At 42.7% G+C, this 23637-nt stretch overlaps 1 protein-coding gene across 2 annotated transcripts in view; it reads left to right on the top strand.

Moving 5' to 3' along the window:
• The window catches only part of XYLT1 (xylosyltransferase 1), a 169439-nt gene that overhangs the window by 43671 nt on the left and 102131 nt on the right, over positions 1–23637 (top strand). The window lies entirely within an intron of this gene.

Below are 23637 nucleotides of genomic sequence, written 5' to 3'. Positions count from 1 at the left end.
ACACAGCACATATAATAAAGTACTGATCTGTGCATGACGTAGAAATAGAAATATACAGTAATAATGAAGACTTACTTGTGATGCTGCTTTTTTCCCCCAACACCCCCCTGCAATTTTCTCTTCCTCAGGTTATGCTGGGAATAGACCTCAATGGCATAAATAGCTTTTGTATAGCAAAGTGATATAAAGTGTTAATTCCCTTTCTGGGATGGAGAAGCATAGCACAGAAAACAAAAATGCACAAAGAATTTCTTAAAAACAGTCAGATAATTGGATAAATACACACGTGCACAGCTGTGTTTTACATGCAGCAGTTTCCAGGTCTAGTTACAGTAATTTTGTAGCCAGGGCAGCTTTGAAGTGGCTATGCCCACCTCCATGTAACACACTGAGAGTTGTGTCTGTTTCTGTAGTTGCCTACTCCCTTGTGTCCTGGAGCCCCCAGCACAAGCAGAACCTACTCCTGGAACTGTTGTTCCCCACGCACAGAGTGGGACGAGTTATGTGTAAGATTCACCTGCCTGGTGATCACGGGCATTGCTCACACTCACCTTGCTCCTCCTCTGACTGCCCTGTGTGACAGCCTTGTTGCAGCTGTGCAGTCCCTGGAGTGTGGCTCCCTGTCAGCATTCCCAGCATCACTCGAGGAGGAATTAATGGGGCTGTAAGCTGACAGTAAAAGTGTAGCAGTAGCTGGTAAATCCCATGGAGATACGGAGGTCTGTGTCACCTGCTCCCGTGTTCTGGCTTCTGGTTGGGAAAATGACTGCAACTGGATGGATTGTAGTGCTGAAGCCAAAGCAAGATTTAAAAGAAAAAGACACCAATGTTTGACTGTCTTGCCTTACAGCAGCGTTTATTGCCACAGTTGATGATGATGCTGAGGCAGTGGGCAGTCTGTCAGCTCCCACTCCCAGAGCTGCTAGCTGGACATTTGTGGAAGTGGTAGAATTTGTCTGGAAACATGTTCCTGTGGGAAATTAAGGAAGGAAGCTAATAGTCTTGGATTACTTGAAATGTTCCCTGTATTTCCTCGTCAGGAAAAAGAAACCAAAATTGTGACTTGCTGGTATGGGCCCTTGTTGGTACTGGTGGGAAATGTGTGGTTCAGTGTCATGTCCAGGGCTGAAAATCCTGTGCTGGCCCAGGGCGAACAGGTGCCTTTGGCCATGCAAATGGTGTGTCCCAGATGCACCAGCTCCTCCCCCTTCCCTCCAGCACCTTTTTGTGGCATCCCAGTCACGGTGACAGGGACAGCCTGTAGATGCTAAGAGAGGTGGCAGAGAATTTTTCCTATTTTTACAGCCGCCTGTGAAAGTCTCCTTTCTCACGCTAACCAGCTGGGAAAGCGGTCTGTGTTTTTGTAAACTATCTCACAGGTGCACAAGCTGTTTGTGCCTTTGTTTCCACACTGGGAAAAATATTTAGAAAATGGGTGTTAGGCCGTTCAGCCAATCCCTCTGGGAGGCGGATGGTCAAGCATCCAATGGTTTTATGCCACCCTTGCGAATAAAGCTATAAAAGCTGAATCATATAATTAAATAGGGCCATTCTCTGGACTTTGAACCCCATCCTGAATTCGTATCGTTCTTTGTGCCGTCTTGGTACAACAGCGACAGCAGCCCTGGCTGTGAACTGTCCCATGCAGTCACACAGGCAGCCTTGCACTCCTCTATCAGTTCTGTTTCCAGCCACAGCAGGCCGTGCATTAGGCAAGGCTGTATGAGGAGTGAGCTTTTGGAGGCTGTGTCCAGTGAGCGACAGAGCATCTGAATGTGAGGTTTGCCTTTCAAAGCTCCAGCCAGAGCCTGCCTTACTGCCCGAGCTCAGTGCACTCTGTGTGTGTGTAGAGAGCTGTCAGCCTCAGAACAGGATTAGCAAAACCTGTCATGCAGCAAAAGCACCGAGGCTGTGAGTTCTGCTGCTCACACCCGCACAGCCCTGGGGCAGAGCCAGAGTGTGCCTCTCTGCTGTTTGGCACTCACAGCCCGTCACCCCAAAGCGTTGCTTGTGCCCATCCCCGAAGCAAAACAAAGCCAAACACAGCACCCTGCCAAGGCTGCTTCTTTCTATGAAAGGGATGGGGTTTTCTCCCATGGGGAGCCCTTGTCTGAGAGGTGGGAGCCGCAGAGGGACCCTCTCCTTAGGCTGGGATGGCACAACCCCTCTGTGACCACATCCCAGGGTGGCCTGGCCACGCTGCCCTGTGCGTCACAAGTGGGCACTGACACTTTGGAGAGTGCAAGCTGTGCTGTCCCTTGCAGGACAGGTCAGTTCCCTGCTCCTTGTTGCAGGACTGTTTCTCTACTTTATATGTGCTGCAAAACTGGAGGAAAAAATCAGCAGTTTTAAGATTGAAATCATGGCTGGAGCCTGTGGTGCTGGCTTCTGTTAGGTAGCAGGTGCCAGGTGCTGCCATTGGTGATGGGTTAGTAATTTGCATTACAGTAAGACCAGGCTTGAAGTGGAGCCTCCAAGAAAGGTTTTTGCTACAAGTGGCAGGTTTGATGAGCTCCTTGCTCTACTTAGAGTGTCATCTTTAAAACAATTGTAAACCTAAAATAGTTTTCATCTTGCTGCTTATGCACAATACAATTTATTATACATGTTATTCCATGACTCCACAGGAATCAGAAAGAATTATTATTATTATTATTATTATTATTATTATTATTATTATTATTATTACTATTTCTTTGTTCCCGTGTCTTTTAGCATTTAATTTTGCATTATCCTGTGTAGTAAATGTTACCTGCATTTCTAATTGCTTTTCACCGTCTTCTAATGTCTGAGTTTACGTACAGCAAACAAAATATTTTTAATAAATGCTGATAATTAAATCATGATATTAGAAGAGCAAGCACTTAGTGCCTATGAAATGACACTAAGTTAATTATTTACAAATTATCTCGATGCTAATTTGGCTGTGGTCTTCGGCAGTGTTTGGTTTCTTGGCAGGAAACATGCAACATTTGATCGCTGCTTACAGAGCACCTTTCTGGCAGCTCAGCTTTGAACCTGTGTTGGCACTGTTATCACAGTGCTTGCTAGCTGAGCATGGTGTCTTACAAAGGTCAAAAAAGTTAGTCTTGACTAATAGCTGGTTTGTTGTTTTTTTTAAGGGCAAAAAAGCAAAAGACAATTTGAATAACAAATGAGGCACCAAATCAGCCTTTTCTCAAGGTGTGCTGCCTGTTCCTTTGCCTATGAGAACACAGAAATGTTGTGTAAATGGAGGTCATTACCATTTTATTTTAGACATCAAACTGACATATTCTTCACGTTCATTTTTTTTCTGTTGTTGAATAACTTTGTGTTCTTTATAGCCCAGCCTTTCAAAACTGACACACATAAAACTGTTGATGTTTTTATCCTGTCTTTAAATTTCTGATGCAGAGCCTAAGTTAAAACATGGTCCCTGCTCCAGATTTCTTGTGTTGCCCTGTGCAGGAGTCCCCTTCTGTCTCTCCTGGCAGTTGGGTAGCCTGGCACAGAAAGTGCTGGTGATGTGCCAGCTCCTGTCAGTGAATTGGCGTTTGTGTGGCAGGCTTAGCACACGTAAAACTTGGCCATTCATAAGGAAATTATTTAGTTCAGCATTTTTATTTAAAAGGTCCCTGACAGATGCAGGTTGTGCCATGCAGGAGGAGCTGCCCTGGCTGCAGCTGGGGAGGTCGGTGTGGTTTCAGTGGGTGCATGGTTGCTGGGCAGAGCTCCTCTGGCTTTCCTGCAGGAAGGCTGCAAATCCCAGCATGGCTCCAGCTGGCCTGAGGCAAACTGATGGACTTGGAAAGCCCAAAAGCTTCAGAGAAGCTAAAACTCAAGTGAAACTCTTGTTGGGGATCATACTCTGCAGCAGTGACCATGAGGATCTCTCTACAAGAGATATGTGTGAGTACCTGCATTTTTGATGGAGTCACTGGCTTCCATCTCCACAGCAAACAGGGTTCTGGCATGTTTCTGTTTCTTGTGCCAGAGGGTGGAAATCCAGGTTGTGTCCATTGCCTGTAAGATGCCTGAGGTCACAGCAAAATGCTGAGTAGCTTCTGCAGAGTTGGTGGAGCTGGTGTGGTGCCTGTGAAATCCCGGGGTGTGCAGATCTCATTCATGTTAAAGACATTCAGAGATTTTGTCTGGGTATGTACTATATTTAAAAATATCTTAAATATAAATATTTAGAAAGATCTTTAATATAAATATCCCACTGTTCCAGCTTGTACTAAACATTGATGTTTTGGGTAAATTGTGGTTCCAGCTTAGAAGTAACCATTTTTCCTTGTAGACCCCTCACCATGATGCACTGGTTTGGAAGCTGTTCCTTTACTGTGCAATGAAAGAAGTTAGTAAAGACCTGTTTTGATTTATTGTTACACAAAGTGCCAGCATCATGACTGATCCATAGGTCTGTGCCACTTCTGACCATTACTTGAAAATTCACTCTGAAGTCCATGCTGTTCAAATATGAGAACATCACTTCAAATTGCATTTGCTGCAGAGTGGATTGGGAGGCTTTGGCATAGTGCCTAGTTTACACTAAGCCTGCCAGCAAAGGAAGTTAATCAGGAATTGTTGGTCCAAGGTGAATTCTTGCTCTGTTATAGCTTAAATGACTTTCCACAGTAGACAGTCCTACATCTTGAGCTAATCCATTCAGCTCCAGGATTAGGTTGTGTATTTTCAAAAGCATGATTTCCTTGAAGAGGCTCCTGAAACAGCTATCTGAGGCTGTGTGCTCTCTCCAACACCAGTTCAAATATTGGCGTAATTCAGAAAATGTCATTCATCCATTTGTTGAATAGGAGTGTGGGCATTACAGTCAGTCAAGGACCACAGGTGTCTCAGCTGGTAATTTTCATTTTCATTGGGATCATCAAATCCTCTCCTGCCCCTCACCCCCATGATCTCAGCTGGTCATGAAAATGCAGCGTTAGAAAGCTGGGGAAGGTAATCCTGGAAATTGAAACTGTAGAGGGTCAGCAGGGCTCGCCTGTGTGGCAAGGTGGGCTGCCAGACACATGTGCTGTCTGGCAGAGATGCTCTGCTCCCAAAACAGTGTTTATTGTTTCTCTAAGTGTTTACTATTTCTCTAAATGTCCCTGTTCCTCTTCAGATTTTCCTTCTCTCCCTTGTCACCTCCGGATGTAACTGCTGTGGCTCTGACAGCATATGCTTTTCCTCCTAGGTTTCACGTTCTTAATTAGAATTTAACTTGTAGTTTGATGTGTCCCATTTTCTGAATGTTTTTCAGACTGAGATTCCTTGTGCCTAATGTCTGTGTTCCCTCTGTGGCAGTTGATTTTGTTCCAGTAATATTTGTAAATATGCTGCCTGGAGTAGAACACTTTCTTGATGTCCTTATTTCCATTATTGTCTGCCTTTGTGATATTGTATGTATCTGAATAACTTAAGTATTTTGATGTCTGAAAAAATACAGTGGAGGCTAAATTCTGTCAGTACTATTTGTTTTTTCTATCCAGATTCAAAATTGTAGGACTTAGGCTGAAATCAGACTTGTCTTTTCAGTTATGAAACTGTTGTTTTTGCTAGATATTTTGAAATCTTGAATAACTGTATGTTTCCACAAGAGAAAGTAATTTGCAGAGCTGAGTAATAGCCCTTACTCAGTAAAACACAAGACTTCCAAGTCAGGCAGTTGCATCAATGTGAATGCTCACATGCTTTGGATTGAAGGTGCTGTTTAAGTGTTTTCCCAAGTCTGGGCCCTGCTGCAAAAATATTTGCTTATAATTTCAGTGAATTGGCTTTTACTGTCTTAATAGGCTTTTTAATTATTTATTGGCAGTAATGCTGAAAGGCAGTGGATTTCCAGGATGTGTGCACTTCGAGTCAACGCATGCGAACAACTGCATTTAAAATGCCTGCTTCAGCATTCAGTAAGAAAGAAGGATCCATTAGGCTGGTCACAATCACAGGAGTGCAAATGCTGTGCAAAGATAGAGTGAAATTCCTAAAAATGCTGAAGGGTGTGTGCCAGAGTGCTTGAAGGCATCCAGCTGTCCTTGCCTGTGAAGGAGAGTCCCATAGAGCTGAGTAGGAAAAGCTTTTCTTAGCAGTTATAGTGTTTAGAGATTTGAGGTGGTTTTTCACTTCAAAACAAAACCAAACCTTTAGATATTTTCATAAAAGGTGAGCAGAAGATACTCCTTAAGCCCAGGGCTGTGTTATGTGTGCACATAGCAGAGGAATCCTAGAGGTTCGGGGGTTCTCCCTGCTGACCTGCTGCTGAGCAGGAGTGAATTAGGCAGTCGCCAGCTGATACAAATTTCAGAGGTTTTTTTCTTTACCAGTGTTTGGAGCATAGTGGAAATGTGTGCTATTGAGAAGTAGCATGTGTGCTGCAAACTGCTGGTCTTAAACATCCATGTACTCCCCCAGCGAAATTCCTTGTTAAAAAAGGAGAGATTAGAGCAGGAGTTTTATTTTCTCAGTCTCCTAGTTGTAATATGTTTCTGATGAACCTCAGCCATGCAGTAGCAAGGTGCAGTGTCTGCCCAAAGCACCAGTCTGCCTCAGCCTGAGCAGTACCAGAAATGCCCATGGCTCGGGGTCCAGCTGAGGCTGGGCAGTGCTGCCTGGTGAGTGGTGCCTCTGGAAGTGGAAGTGCCAGGTTCTGTGACCAATAGCCAGAGGCAAAGTCTTACACTGCAGCTTTAATTAAAGCATCTCGGGGAATTTGCATCGTCTAAACATTATAACGCTCAGCAGGAACTTTGAGTCAAAGCCAAAGGATAATAAGAATTAAACCACATTTTACCCATGTACATTACAAGGATTTATATTCTTTGCTGGCACTGAATAATGCATTACTGTGGTGTCATAACTGGTGTTACACATGACCTTATAAAATGCTGTGATCCTTTCAAGCATTTATTATTAAGTAAAAAATGAAGTATTTTTTTTTTTTCCCAGCTGTCTCACTTTCATGTTTTTTTCAAGTTTAAAATTGGTTTTGGAACATAGCCTAGAAAGAACAGTTACACTTGCATCATTATTTTTAGAAAAATTTGCATGGCTTGCTTTTACACAGGTATATAAAGACATAATGGTACTAGATGTAGAAGGATAGCTGTGAAATGCTTTGCTTTTCTTTGCCAAAATTTCATTTAAGCATGAGATACCATCTCAGGGATTGAGAACAAACTCGTAATTTCAGAGAAAAAATATGAAAGCTGCCTCTCCAGAATAAACTTCTGTTATGTGTTACCAGGGACTAACAAAAGCAATAGGAGATAACAAATAGCTTAAAATAAAGAATATCTTGTGTATTATGTAATAAAGCATATGTGCATCTAAGCAAGAAAGTGGACAAAAAAGAATCAGCACAGTCATTGTCAGTCACTGTTTGATCAGGTGGAGGAGAAGCCTTCAAGACCACACTGCAAGTCGCCAGCAAGGCCACTAAGTTTCTTTACTTGGCTTTTTGGTTCTCTTCTCCTGTTACTGGTGTTCAACAGCCACTTCTCCTTGCAGCCCTTTGTAAGGGTGATGTCTTCTTTTACTGCTTGCTGGTGTTGATTTCCAGGCAGTGCAGGCTGCTAAAATGATTTTTGAAGTTTGTCTTAGGCAAATAAGGTTAATGAAATGGAGGGAAATGCAAAAATTACTCTGTCTGAGGTAATGAAGAGAGTAAAAGGTGGCAGTTCAGGCCGACTCTGGGTGAAATAGAAGTGAAGCCTCAGTGGAATCTCTGGGGTCTCCAGAGTTTAAGGTCTGAACATCCTCTGTGAACTTTGAAAATGTCACCAAATTCACACACTGAGCTGAGGCAGGGCTGTGATTGTTCACGTGTGTACCTGTCTGCCTCTGCACAGAGCGCTGACACTGGGCTGGCAGAGAGCTGCCCTGGCAGAGGGTGGTGGCCAGGCACTGGCCAGGCGTGTTCCCTGGGGGCAGAGGGCAGGGGAGGGCTCTCAGGAGATGCTCCCCACTGTCACTGCGCTGGGACTTCCCTAACAAAAGCCAGCACAATGTCTGTAACACCTCTGTGCCCAGGCTGAGTACCTGAGCATTTCCTCTGAAGTACTACTGTGCTAACTGGGCTTTTTCCACAAGGACCTTTAGCATAATTTTATTCTTAATTAACTCTGAGCCAGCCTTCCAAACTGTTCCCATGACATGTGGCTGAAGCAGGACTGCTGTGTAATCTGTGCACCAGATGTAGGTGGGTAGAAGGCATGTGTATTTGTGTATTTCCCTTTTTGGTCTCTGATTCTTTAGCAGATTTTCTGTCCTGTACCCCAAACTCTCAAATGCTTACCAAAAACTTGAAAGGGCCTTGTCTTAGAAAACTTAGTTATATGCCTTCCTCTGCATCTGCTGGCATCAGCACCCCATCCCTTAAGCACTTTGCTTTAGTGCACGTATTGCAGGTGCCAAGTGCAGCCTCCCTGCTCTTTATTATTATTTGTTGCTGTTAAATATATTTGGTTAATATATAAAGCTAAAAATAGTTGTGCTCCTGAAGGAATGTGGTGCTCTTGCTGGTTTACAGACTCGGTGTAGCTAAACTGTACCAGTATCAAATTCATATGAGGTATGTGGGCTCACTGAAGGTGAGTTAATACTGATGTTTCTCCACAGAGCTGCATGAATACAAAATTTCTTGGCATTAGTTAAAAAATTTTAACAGGATCCCCTTGTTGTTTAACAAAGCATTAAGTACTTGTCCAGAGAGCACAGTAACAACCTTCAGGCAGATTTTCAAACACCCAAAGAATCTTAAGGCTTGGTATTTTTGTATCACCTTTCATGTCTTGTTCTTTGGGTTTGCTTGTGTTCTTACTGCTCGTGTGACTCAAAAGTATACAGGCAAATGCTAGCCAAGAGTAAACATTATTGTTTCTGTTATCATAATTATAAAGTTAAGCTGTGTAAGTCTCTCTGGGTAACTGCACGTTGACCCCAGGTGATGCTGGGACCTGAGCAGGACAGAGGGATGCTCTGACTGCTCTTCTGTAGGTGGTGTCTTACAGCAGAGTTCCAGATAATCTTGGGCAGGGCTTAATTCTGCTTACACTTCTGCCTTAACTGGGCAGCTGCAAATTTGTCTTGAACCTCGTAGCTGTCATAAAACAGCTGCTCTTCAGCAACTCATCCACCCTCCAGAGTCTCACTGGAAGAGGTTTTAGCCCTGTCTTACTCTTCAGTAACAACCTGAGGTGTCACTGGGTGCAATTCTGCATTTTCCACAGGGGTCTTCCAAATTTTTATGCTGGTGTTTGTCTGAGCTCTGTTGCTTCTAGTGTGATGTTTTGAACACAATGCTGCCTTTGAAAGGGCCATGGATGATTCAAGTGGCTCACCAGGCCCTGCAGTAATGAGTGTCCCATGCTCTGTGCAAGAGACAGTGAGCTGTGAAGCAACTGCAGTGAAGACTATATCCAGCTTCAGCTAAATAATTTGTTGTGCGCTGTTTCTCTGTTTATGATTCAGTTTTAAAGACCCTTTTAAGTGAAATTGGATACACTACAAAGTGTTGGTTTCATGTGTTTTATTTGCAGTTTAATCAGTGTGATCCAGCTGCCAGTGCAGGGGAAACCAGAGCTCGATTTTTAATTATCCCTGCTTTGCCTGAGTTAGGAATTCCCAATAGTGCTGTCTGAGAAAAGATGCCAAAAACCGCATTGTTCTTTAATTAGCTGTTGTAATTGTTTCAGTCTAATCTCCATGATTAGCAGCAGCATTAAATACAGCAGTAAGAATAGGCCTGCCCTCTTTGTGCTGCCCTAGTAAACACAGTATTCTTACTTCTGGTAAGGGACGTAATATAAAATCAATTAGAAGCCAACTAGTGTTGATTGGAAAATGATAAAGAGCAGTTACCATGAAGTGCAGATTGCTTTGTAAAGTTGGTTTATAACCATTCTTCTGGGATGGCTTTACTGCCCAGTTTTGGGGAAAACACCAGAATAACAAGCTCTGTTGCAGAGAAGCCTTTGGGGGTCTTGCAGAGACTCCATCCTGTGTGAAGCTCTAATACAAGCTTGACAATAATCTTTGCTGGAACTAAGCTTAGTGCTCATCCAGTTTTAATCAAAGAGTCATTTTTACCCCCGTGCAAAACAGTTGCATTGTTAAATATGGACAATTGCAGAATATTCCCCCAAAAGGCATTTTTTTATTCAAGGTTTAGGAGTGACTTTTATTCTGAGGTTCAAAGCTGCTCTGCAGTGGTGCATCTGTAGTGGGGAATTTTGCTTTGCAAAGAACATTTCTGCACAAGCATATGTGTTAGATCTGTTTCAGAATGGATTATGATACACAGACAAGTAAAGATACAGGAAAAGTACTTAAAGACAGGGAAGTACAACTCCCATGCCTGCTTTGATGGTGTTGACCTACCTGCTAAAGTACCAGTTATTACTTCTAAGTTCCTAAATACCTTTGTAAATTTGGCTTTAAGTATCAATGCATGTGGGAAAAGTAGGAATAATGCTCGTGGAAAATGCAGATTTAAGTTAGGTCATGCAGTTTAAAGTGAGCATTTGTGAGTGTAAAATGAGCACTTCTAGAGAAATGTAATTGCTGTAGTAATGGTTGTAGTCACAGACTGTGGAAATGTGAATATTTTGGCTGGTGCTATGTTTTGTAAAGTAATTGATACAACCTTTTATGTCTTCTGCTGACAGGTGAGACCCGCTGTGCTCCAGTGTCACCAGCAGGACTGGCAGCATGGGCTCAGGTTTTGTATGTCAGAGGGCAGGTGTGACACAGACCTGGGAGAGGCTTCCTCTGGGCAGACACCCACGAGTGCTCCGGGGCTTGCAGAGTTTGTTCTTGCTTGAGGCCCATGAAGTAAGGTGATGTCACCCTCATTAGGAGAGTAGAGAGAGAAGGTTTTGTTGCACCTAAACCCGTATTTCCTGAGTCTAAACCCAGTGCTTGGGATGAAGAAAACTAAAATCAATCCAACTAAACTTGCAGAAAAACAACTATAAATTATGGGTGAGGTGGTGAAAGAACAGAAGTGAGCTTATGTCTGTATCAGATTATTCTGTGTGTATCAAAATTACTCTAGTTTGCAAATGTAAAAAATTAGCATTTTCTTGTCAATGAAACTGAAGAAAACTGCAGTTCTTTTATTCAATGCCTTGAGGTTATCTGAAGTGTTCTCCCTAATTCTTAAGGGTCAGATTAATACCTCTGATGGTTTGTTTGAATGGCACTGTAAAAGAGTTCATCCTGGTTTACAGTAGAAATCCACTTCAGTTAAACCACTAAAAAACATCAGGTATTTTTCCAATGGGAAAACAACTAAAATCTAAATGTATTTATTAGATTATTCATCTGAAGATACAGTGTTTGAACAACAAAAGCTACCCATGCACTCAGCTGAGTCTTAACTGGGGAAGTCACTGTGCAAGTGCTCGATGTTGTGAAGTTGGGTATTACTGAAATGTGAAACTGCCCCCAGCAAAGCACTGATTAAACAGGCTTGGCTTTATACAAGTCTCTTATTCTTTCTGCCTGTAATATACATGTGGAAGGAGAGAAGAAAGATGCCATTTTTTTCTCATCAGTTTATCAATAATTTTCCAGTTTATACACCCGCTTAAAAGTAGAAAGAGGAAATAACCATATGTGATCCCAGTGACCTTAAAAACACGTAACCATGTTTGTTCTATCAAAAGCAGTACTTGATAGATTCAATTTACTGATAATTTCACTCCCTGATTTGCAGTAACAGCATTAAAATTGATCCACTGAAGTAGGTCTGTACCTGGGAGGGTCTGAAAGCTAAATACTGCAGAGTAATGACACAATCTTCCCATATTTTTCATGGATTCTTCTATTTTCTTTTCATGCTGGTGCAAAACCTCAGCCTATTTAGGAAAAGTGTGTGATTGTCTCTCATGATACTGGCTGGTTTTCAGTATGAGTAGGATAAGCTCCAGCATGTGTGACCACTGCTGCTGCACAGGGGACCATTCCTCCACCAGAGTGCCCCTCTGTCCAGCTGAACTTCACTACCAACACAGTTCAGCTACCAGCAGAATTCTGCTGTTGTTTCATTTCACGTAGAGCTTAAACCTGGTAATGAGCCAGAACACAGCTAGGTCTAACACAATGTAGGCAGCAATGGGACACCCCCTTACCCTGTAAGAGGTGTTAAACAATACAGGCTGGTTAAAGTATTGAAATCAGAAGAGTTGAATCAATATAAGATGGAAAAGGCTGGAGAATTAAGTCTGGTTTCTCTGCAAGAAGCAGTTACTGCTTTCCATCAGTCACACGAGGAGGCTGACCTAGGCATTAATTAATTATTGATATTGATGCTGGGGTGTAATCCCATAAAGATTTCTTTAAATCACTGTAAATAGGCTGGGTTACTGTTAGTGCTTCCACACATAGAAGCAGGGGCGGTCAGAATAGAGGAATTCTGAGGTTGCAGTACCTGTGTGACCTGCTGCACCCCTCGGGTTTCTGCCTGCATTTCTGGCAGTGTGTTGGAACCAGTGACTGACAGGCCTTGTGGAATCAGGATGTCTTCCTACCAGCTCTGTAATCACAGCAAATGGAACCAACTCTTTCCTTTTACTGCTTCTGACAGTACGTTCACAGTGTTCTGAATTCCCATAAGAGAAAATACAGACTTAGCAGACTACATGCCAGAGATGTGAAGTTCTCTGCTCAAAAGCATGGAGCTGTGTTAATTACTAAGTTCCCTTCCTCCATTGTCAGTCTCTGGTTTCTCTGGAAGTAAAAATGGTTGCAGCATTTCCTTAACTTCATATTTCAGGAAATGTAATGAAAACAGCAAAAAAAAGTTGGGAGAGTTAGTGAGCTCAGTTACCACTGATACCACTGGGATGAGCTGAAAATGGGCAGGGAATTTGAAGGCAGGTACAGAGAGCACAGCAGCATCAGAGGTTTACATTAATCCTTTCACCTCAGAGGTAAGGCAAAACAGTCCTCTCGTGATGGAAGCTGCTGTTATTCCTACTAGAGAGGAGGGATTTTTCTGTCATGGCTTTCTGTTGGTACATTTAAGAGAATTTCTTTTGTAAACCAAGCCCTGAAATGTCTGAAGGGAATGAATGGAGAGCACTGGAGTACCACTGAGCACTTAAGGGATCATTAGCTTTACAAATACTTAACCTATCAGACACAGATACATTCTACGTAGCATAAATGATCTCATTGTTATAAATGTACATTGATTCTGTACATTCACATTCTGCAGAGCACTTCTAGAAACTGAAGCCAAAGTTGCCCAAAAGAAACTGAAGGGAAGAGGCCAGCTGGCAGGTTTGCTGCTGGCAGCAATGGCCTGTGCTCAAGTGGGTTTGAGGAATTGCCCAGCTTTGGGGCAGCAGAAGGCAAATCCTGCCACATCCCTTCTGACAGTAAGGGCTCTCCAGCATTTGTCTATCCCCCTGAGACACCTTGGAAATTACCTTGGAGTGGTGGACTGATAGTACCTGTAGATTTTAAATATGCACATGTGAATAATTAATTCTAATCTCTCTGTCTCACCAGCAGTGCATATAAACAGCAGGATTGTAAAACCTGCTTTAGGGTTGGTGAAAAATCACCTGCAGTGTCATTGCACTTGTATAATCCTGTCTTGTGTTTCTGAACATGAATTTAAATCAATAGCTACCATGCAAGCACTGATTGCATAAATGCTGTTGTAGAGGTTCTCCTGCGGCTGTCAGCCATGGCCAATCCATGTCTGGGCCAAGGGGAGGATGTGCCATCCTTGCAGCAGCTCCAGCAGCCTTGGCAGCTGCTCCTGGAAATTCTCATTGCCTGATCTTGCATTTAGAAACAAGCTCAGTGCAGTAATTGGCTGCCAAATTTTTTGCAACTGTTATTTTTAAAGATTTTTAGGTAGCAACAAAGAACATGAAACTTTCTGTTCTTTGCTTCTTGGGTTGCTGTGCAATTATGCCACTGATGTGCTCATTATAATTTGTCTCCACTACTCCTTAGGGACTACAGAGAGCTGCTTCCTTTAGACAGTGAAGTTCAGGCTGTACCAGCTATGTCAACCAGCAGAACTTCTCTTTAGAGATAAAACTGCATTAGAATTGGAATATGTTTATTTTAAATCTCACATATGCATGTCTTGCTGTGGGAGCTGGTTAAAAAGGTAATATTCTGTTTTTCACTTAAACAGTCATCACTTTTCTTCTTGTTTAGTTGTGGGCTGCCATGAGCTGAGGGTGTGGAAGGGATGATTTCATCAGTCCCAGAGCCAGGTCCTTTCTCAGCCAGGACACACCCCACCCCTTCCAGTACAGAGAGCTCCTGCAGCGATGAAATGCACAAGAGTCTTCCCTAATAAATACCATTTGGCCTTGAATCTGTGGGGTTCTAGCTGTCAAAGGGATCTGTAGTGGTTTTGTTTCATAAGGTACCCCAGAAGGTTTGGTGTGTGTGACTGAGAGAAGCCACCCCCTTTGAGAGCAGGCACAAATCAGAAGTGACCGAGGGCTCCGAGGCTCCCAGCTGGTGCCATTGCCACGTGAGGTGGAGCAAAAGCCCGTCAGGCCACCTGGCAGGACCCGGAAAATTTGACTTTCTTCTTTTTCTCCCAAAATTTCTGCCTATAAAAGAGTTGGATGGAAGAAAAGAAAATCAATTTACTCCATCCAAGCATTTTTCTGGTTTTAATTAAATTCTTTACTGAGCAGTAGAACTTCTTTGATTTACTAACTGAAGATCTGCCCTGACAGAGAAGGCCTTGTTTGGGTGGGGCTTTTTGACTTTTTTTTTTTTGTTTCTGTGTGTGGTGTTTTTCTGTAGGTTATTTTATTTTATAAGCATAACTACTGAGTTGTTATTTGAATTCCTGAATTATTGTGGGAGCAATCGAATGTTGAAGGATTCAATGGAAAGAAGCTATTTTTTAGAGAATTACACTGAGAATTCCCCTGAAAGGGCTCATGGTGAGATTATTTTCCTGCAGCTCCAGGGGACAGTAACAGAACTGGTGATTCTGATGCTGGTGATTCTTGGAGCTGGGCTGCATTTGGGGCTCGTTCCCCTCCCAGCAGGACCCCATCAGTGCCGAGCCGGGCTCTGCCTGCACGAGCCCTGCTGGGCACTGAAAGCACCTCTGTGCTCCTGCACAGGCCCTTTTTGTCCAGAGGCTGTCCCGAGACAGCCAGGGCTGTGCAGGGCTGTGCAGGGAACGTGGGGAGGGTAACGATTGCACCGCGGCTGCAGCTGCGGACAGGGCGCTCTTTCAGCTGCTGCAGGACAGTCACGTTATTCTTGCAGGGAAAACAGGGCCCTGAGCAAAATCTCCCAGGTACATCTGGGAAAGAATTCCTCTTCTGTACTAAAAATAAATTTAAAAATTAGCAGTGAATGTAATTTTTCAGTTGAGTCAGAAAAGTATACTGTAGCAAAGGAAACTTTTTTGGTCTTTGGTTTGCCACTAACACCAAAAGATGTTTCTTTTAACTCTGAACATGTTTGCATTGATCTGCTCTGTGTTTGTACTTCAGCCACTTAATGGCATCCCAGTCTTAAAATCTCAAAATCCAGATTGCCCTCTTGCCTCCTTTGCTGTCACATTGTGGTGGTTACAGTTTTGCCTCTGTCTTGGGTCACATTTTCAGGTCTCTCTCTGCTCAAAATACCAACTACAAAGTGTTTTGAAACAAATGAGGAAGAAAGGGTGAGGTAAAATTGGCAGACTGGTTAACCAGAGGATACAGCAATGACTTCATATTTTATAGCCTGCATGGCCTCGGTATGAAAGTTAAGATCTTTAACTAGAGTTATAAACCTGTCATTGCTTGGCATATTATCCATTGGATGTACCACTTCATAGTGTCTTTCCTGGCCTTCTAGCAGGGGTGAAAGGCAAATGCAGAAAATCCCAGAGCTTTTGAATAAGAAAAGGGATCTTCATTTTCCTGGTGGTCTTTATTTCACATAAAGTAAGGCTGGAAGAAAATATTTTTTTGATTATAATTTTATTGCGATCTTCCTGGTAATCATAGTGGGGTTTTAAAAAAAAATATTGTGTGTTTCTCATTTATCTTACTGTTTGAAAAAGCCATTAAATTAGTTGCAGGGAAATCTTACAAGAGTCTTTATAGCTTGTGTATAAGCTGTAGGTTTGCTGAAGATCTAGAAAAGGCAGAGCCTGTGGAAATGTGCTGGTGCTGAGCCCCAGGTCGTGTCAGGCTCCTCCTGGCACCACAGAAAGGTGGCTTTTGGCTATTGCTCTGTTAAGAACAATACTGTTAAGAGTAACAATAGCATGTAATTTCATTTAGTCAAAGATATTAACCAGGAGAAATAGCATGAGCATGTTTTCTCCTTCAGGTTTTCCCACATCCCTCCTACTTAAGGGATAATTTGCAGGGATGTGCTACATGTATCTCCTCTCTGGATTTGTAGGTAGTTTCATAGCCTTGAACATCATCCTTTGAGTATATATTTATGTAAATAAGGTAGAGAGTGTTTAGGGGACACATATCTCATAGACTAACTGTTAAAATTCAGTATGTATTAGGACCTACTTGGTTAATTCTTTTTCTGTATTAGGAAACTCCTTCCCATGGAAGAAGTCCTTGTGTGGCCTTAAAAAGCATTGCAACAGCTGAGCTGTTAAAAACCCAGGAGCTGCAAACAACATATTGTCATTTGTTAGCTCTAAATGAGCCCTTGTGCTCCTTCAAATGGCAACAGGAATTCAGAGCCATGTGTAAATATGATTTTGTGGCTTGTTTCAGTTATCTCCCAATTTGTGTCATTCTTCTTGCATAGCAGATTACACATCTTAAATGATCACATTTCCATCATTTCCAAAAGAAAATCTAAACAAAGAAAGACAACTGGGCAAGGGTTATGGTCGGAGATAGGAACTGGGAAGTTCATATGTTCCTGTCCATATGCTTTTTGTAATAGCTGCTAGGAGGTTATCAGGTGAAGAGAATCATGTTAATGAGGCATATAGATAATTCCAGGAAAATACCTAATTTTGATACTATTTTCTATTTAACCATCCTAACCATGTAGGGAAATACAGTTCTCTGTGCTTTACCTGTGGGAAATACAGCATCCCATGTTTTCTGTTGGTATTCGGGAACGGTGCAGCTCCTGAAGTGTGCCGGCAGTTTCCCCGGGCAGGGGCTGCTGTGCTCACTGGTTTGTGGGGCAGATCAATGGCAGAGGCAGTAGGGACACCAGGGCTGCTGGTGGCAGGAGCTGAGGAAGGGCTGGCTGAGGGGAGGAGCGGTGGAGAGCGGCCGTGGGCAGCAGCTCCTGGGTTTGGCTCAGGTGTGCAGAGCTGGGCTGTGTCATACACAGTGACGTGTGTATGTGACATGATAGCTACAGACACCCTCTCCACAGCTGCTCAGCCCAGCAGTGAGTGATTTTGTCCCATTTGTTGTCCACAAAACTTCTCTGTGTGTGCTGTGGCAGTGCAGCTGTCTGATCTCCGTTGCTCTTGGGGCCAGGCAGTGCTGGCAGCGAGGCACGGAAGCTGCAGTACAGCGTGGCAGCTACCCTGTTCTGGATGTTAGCTGGAGAGACTTCAGACTCATCTGAAATTGTCTTCTCGAGGCCCTGAGACACGCACAATCTCCCTGTTTTCTTTTCTCTTACGTTCCTACCTGCTGTCACTTCTTTATGTGCCTGTGTGGTTGGTTTTCTGTCTCTTCACGTGGCACTGAGCAGCAGTACCGACCACAACAATTCAGTGGCCATGAGCTGTTGAAAAGCTGCGTGGTCCCAGTTTGTATGCCATTGAGTAACCAGTGTGGCTCACTTGACAAGTCATTCTGTGCTGCAGATGAGCAGTCAGGATAGCAGGGCCTGCTTGCTGCTCAGTAGTTTCTAAATTAATGGTGTCATCTGAATGCAGCAGTTGCATCTCTTATTACAGCAACATACAGTTGCTTTACTGGTGGCTAAAATCAGCTGTGGACCATATGGGTAGCTTCTAAGCTCTTTTGGATTTGCTAAAGTATTGCTTAATGATCATGTACTCAAATGTCTGGCATCAGAATGTCTATTATTTGACCGATAAAATCAGTGAAACACAAACTAGCAGCTGCCAGAACTCTGTCAGAAAGACTTCATGAGTTATCTAAATTTAATATTGGCACACATTCTCATTTATAGACTTTGTGAGTTGGTTCTGAAGCCTCCCATATGTAAAACGAACTGTCAGCCCAAATGAGATTTTGTTTAGATTTTTTAGAAAGGGAATGTTGGTTAAAGGAGTCCTGTTTTGATACTTATGTAGGATATCTTATTTGCCCACAGCTTTCTGAAGCAGTTCAGGAAGATACTTTGTGTTAATTTTTTGGTAGGAATTCCTTATTGCTTGTGCTAATAGTTAAATGTCCAATATTTCACAGTGGAGCTGTGTGTCGTGGAGTGTTTGGGATGGAAGATGCTGTATAAGCATTAGGCACATTGCATTTTTGTGAGAGCTGGCCACAGACTGCAGCAAGAACACGGAGATAAATCATCCTTGTTTTCTCCCTCTGAATTTGCTGAATCTGCAAATTGCATTTGCTGCCTCCTGTTTTGCTTTAGATGAGCTGTAGTTTTCCCATGGAAAATGCCTTCTGTTTCACTTACAGGTCTGGACAACTCTCTCACCTGACTATTATCATTGAATTTTGAATTCTCACAGTACTGTGGGTCAGCCCTGCTTAGCTGTATTTGTGCTACTTCATGATTGTTCTCCCTGCGTAGTGCTGTGCTGCCACATTCATGTGCCTCAGGCCTCGGAGTGACCTGTGCCTGTGTCCAGAGCTGTGCTCCTGAAGGAAACGCCTTCTGGCTGGAAGTGAGCTGCTGGAAAACCAGTGGGAACTGGTAGCCTCCCCAAGCTGCTGCTGGGCTGTGCAGGCTGCACAGAACCGGCCCCATAACCAGCTCTCATCTAGCTCTAACTTATTTGTTTTATTAGCTGTTTTATGCACATACTAGTTTTAGTGGGATGAGTGTCAGCTGCATGATAATTACAGCTATTCTCACTTCAAAATTAAAAAAATTAGACCAAAAAGCCTTAGGCTTTCTCGGGAGCCCAGGCTTTGTCAGCAGCCATGAATCACCCTGGACTGAGTGAGCGTCAGAGATGAAGCAAACCTGCACATTTTTCCTTTGTTCCCTTAACCTTTTCTGAACAAACAGCAGGAGTTCTCTCTCTGTGCCTTAGCACCTAAAATTTCACTGGGGCAGGAAAAGCTTCCAAACACAAACCTTGTAATTCTTAGCACTGGGAAGGTGCCACATCAGCAGCTTTATCTGGTGCCATTGCAAAACATGGAATTTTTTTTACATTTTAGCCACTTGTCTGAATATCCAGCTTCCTTTAACTGGATCAGCAAAGGGACATCTGTCAAAAAAGGTTTTTTCCTTCCATCCACTCCTTTGCTTACTTTGTTGCAAAACAGATCTTCATGAGAGATGTTGCAAATTTATGAGGTTGTAGAGAAGACAAACAGGTTTTTTCCAGGCTTTTGTTTAAAAATCAATATTTGATACGTGTGTTGATATTTGAAAAATAATCAGGAAGTGTGTAATTTGTAAATTATATATAAAATATAAACATATAATAAGTATGCATAATAATGGCATCTGCTGTTTTTACTTTAGTCTTCAGCATATGTAGCATATTTCAGTTTCACAGTTTTATAAATATTTCCATTTTGTGTGCATCTTCATAAGGACTTTAATGGTACTTGAGAAGTAGGAGGAAGATCTCCAGTGTCAATACAAGCCTGTTTGAGGAGTGATAATTCAAGAGCGACTTGGGACTGCTGATGTTAGAGATGGTGAATTAAAGGAAGGCAGAAAGTTGTGAAAACATTCAGTGCTCTTCCATGCCCGGTCTCCTGGCTGAAGGCCATTACCAGGGGGACAGGCAGAGACTTGCAGGGAGTCAAAAATTTTATTGAAATGTCTGGAAAAGGAACAAGGAATCCATTTTTATTTGTTTTCTGTGATAACATAAGCCAGATTTTAGAGGGACAGAAACTTTTTGTATTGGAGTAGCTTTATCCTGACTGTGAATTGCTTGGTTAACTATTCATTTTACACACATGAAAATATTCCTGTTAAACAGTATATGCAGTCTGCATGCATTTTTGAATGCCTCTTTCTTGTCTTTCCAAGACCACCATCACATATGCAGGAGGGAGTTTGGGTAATAAAACCCTGTGAGGGATGTTCAGCGTAAACATTGGGACGGTGTTACCATGCAGGGAGCGTAACCCCGGCCCGCTTTATTTGTAACAGGAAAAAATACGTGTTCCTTTGAACATCATGGACTGCCCAGCCCTGTGCTGGGGGGGTGATAAACACACGATAGGCCTTGTCAGATGCTTGCAGCTGTGGTTTGCTGCCTCAGCAGTGCCACAACGCACAAGACTTCCCGACTGGATTTGGGTTAGGGCACTGTAGCCTTTCCAGTGACTTCCATTGGATTTTGCCTCCACTGCCAGTGTCACAGCCACGATGGCTGTGGTTGCAGAAGCACTTGAATCTGCTCTTGTGCCAGCCGGGTCAGTCTGTGCCCTGTGCACCAACACCTGCAGGTTCATTTGACATGGCAGGGGGAGGAGGCTCTGTTGTTCCCGTGGGTGTCTCGGGCACACCGCAGCGTGGGGCCCGTGTATTTGGGAAACCCGAGGAGCCCTCAGCCCATCCTTGTTTCAGCTTTGTGTGGTGCAGTCTTGAAGCTTGTTCCAGCACTTTGACAACAATGGAAATGCAGCAATGTCCTGGGGAGTTAACTGCTAAAAATGTCAAACCCGTGTTTTCAGTTATACTCGGCTCTTTTCCAGTTTGACTAATAAGCTCTAAACTACTAAACTCATTGTGAAAATGTAATTTTATCTGGAACTTTGGAAAGAATAGTAAGAGAAGAAGAAAGCAAACTGTTGATCCCAATTTGTTGTGTTACTCTGAGAAAGAAGAGGTAAGATGTTGATGGTTATTAGGGACAGGCTTTGAAGTTTTGTTTGATGACTTTCATGGCTGACAAAGAACTGGAAAATATTGGTGGCTTGATCCCAGTCAGGGCTCCTGAGCCAGGCCAACATGAGGCCTCCCTGTTGATACAGCTGTGCCAGTCCAGCAGTGCAAGAGGCAGCCTCACTGAGCTGGATGGAGGGTAAAGATGGGCGGGGTGGAGAAACAGTGCAGTCCTTGGTCCTTGCCTGAAGCTGTATTAGAGCTTTAAGGCTGAAAAGTTTTTTGGGACATTTCACATACTTTCACCAGCAAGGCAGCAGAGGAGGAAGCCTGACTCATCTTGGCAGCACTTCACAAAACCTACTGTCCTAACTTCAGGCAGAACCTGACCCATGGCTGTTCTTACGTTCCCTTATCTATTTAGAAATGAGTTTTTTGTTCCTTGTCTGACAGGTTTGCAGCTCTGCAAAGGTTGGAACCCAAGCAAGGGCAGCAATGAGACAAAAGGTGAACTACTGAACACCAAAGCAGAAGCTGAGAGATAAGATTAAAAGACAAACATAAAACACATTGTATTTGCCATGGATGGAATCTGAGGGGACAGGTGCCCAGCAGCAAAGTTCAGGATGAGGTCAGAAATTACAGTCTGAAGGAGACTGAGGCTAAGTAAGTGTTTAATACACTTAATCCAGAGCTCATGTCTTCAAACTGCCCATATTTTCTAGAGAATAACCTAAGTATTGATCAAACTCATTCTTTCTCATTGTCTATACCATATATGTCCTGAGTAATGTGTAAAACTTCTGCTACCTATACATTTACACTTATCTTTTAGAAAGCTGCTCTGTTTTCCTTACTTCTCTTCCAATTTTTGTAAAATGCTCAGGGTCCTGGAGGTCTGGGCCCTTTGTTTAACATTTCTGAAAGCTGACTGTCTACTTTCACATCCATGTGTGCTGATGTCACAGTCTGCACTTGCTTGACATAAGTTATTATTGAAGATTGGGTTTCTTCCCCTGTAATTCCCTTTTCTGAGCCATGCATTACTCTGGCCTTTGTACATTTTGTCATTAAGTCTGCTTGATCATTTTTTTACTACCAAGAACTAAAATCTTTAACTGCTGGAAATTCCACTGATCTTCAGTCAGTCAGTTTTCCTTAAGTAAACAATACCTGCCATACACTTGAGGTTGTACCATCATCTGCATGAGAGGTAGGTTGAATAGTCAGCCTACCATGGGCTTACTTACCAACCCAGAACTGAACTCTGAACAAGGGAACATTACATCTTGTTTTCAGGATTCCTGGAAAAATTTAGCCCTTGAAAAAATGCTCTTAGAAAAAGTGTGGCATGGATTTTTCTAAATCTGGAAAATTGTTTTAGCCTTGTTATTTCAGTGTTCCTTTTGCTTCATATTCTTTGTAATGAATAGTGACAGTTATTTTACATACTGGAAAATCTTGCATGATTGGTCTCAGTTCAGTATCTGCAGGAGGAAATTAAGATTACACTGCTTGCACATTAATGATGAAGTTCCCATGGCTTTTTACTGACATTTTACTTCAAATACAAAGATACTATTGTTGGTGAACGAGATCACTACAATTAATCCTAATGATCAGGATCAGATCATATTTGTATTAATGTGATCTGTAATTAAAAACAACTGCTTTGTGATAGCAATTAAAACATTCCATGAGTAATTAAATGCTGCTTTTTAAAGACTTTTTCTTTGCACTTAATGAACGTCAGGCTGACAGTCAAGAGGGCTGGTATTAAACAATTTCCTACAAATACTTGTCAGTTACGTTTTCCATGTCAGATAGTTGCCTTTCAGTTTGCACTCTTGGCTCTGCCCTTTTCCTGTGCCCTGAGCTGTGTATCTGCAGTTTTACTCTTAAGTGCAGTGGGGAGGCCATTTCCTTGCTCAGACTCTATTTTTATATTCATGCATGTATTTAATGCATGTTTTTTTCTGGTGTTGGATATTCTTTATTTCACCATTCTCCCCTGCTCTGCCCCTCCAAATGCCTGGAACAGCAGTGAAAGTAAATTTACTTTCCTGCCCCAAGCAATATTGTCCTTTTTTTGTTCCTTGCTCAGCAGCCTGTTGCTTCGTACATACTTGGAGACAATTTTCAAAGTAGATGTGTTTAGAGCTTCAGAAATTTCATTGCCAACCAGTTCACAACATAAATGGAATTATATTGTAAAAAGGAATAGTTTCTTTATAGGAGATTGCATTAGAATATGGGCATTGCATAGAATAATTAGCATTGCAAGCAACTGTAGCTCATCACCTAGATTTGCTGTGAGTTCAGTCCCTGCCCACAAGGAATGCTGTTGTGTGTTTTGTGAGCAGGACTGTGCTGGAACGTGCTGGATCCGTGGGGGGCTGATGTGGCTCGCCAGGAGTGAAAGACTTTCTCCTGTCCATTGACTTCTGGGTGGGCACTGCCAGAATTCCACCTTATCTGTAAAGCCAGCACAGAAGTAATACCCTTATTCGTGGGAACAGTCTTGTTGACTGTAGAGAAGAGGAATTTGTATTTATGGATGTTGTGTAACAATGCAATTGTCATTCCCTCTCTCTGTGGACAATTGATGGCAGATAAGATGAACAGGGGTTTTTCCAACCACTACTGTCTTGCAGCAATATTCTGTGTCAGTGGGGACTTTTGGCCAACTAGTCCACATTTATTCACTAACTGCAA

Source organism: Aphelocoma coerulescens, chromosome 14 (assembly GCF_041296385.1).
Source record: "Aphelocoma coerulescens isolate FSJ_1873_10779 chromosome 14, UR_Acoe_1.0, whole genome shotgun sequence".
NCBI lineage: Eukaryota > Metazoa > Chordata > Aves > Passeriformes > Corvidae > Aphelocoma > Aphelocoma coerulescens.
Note: the sequence above shows the minus strand (reverse complement) of the source record. Positions and strands in the feature narration are given on the sequence as shown.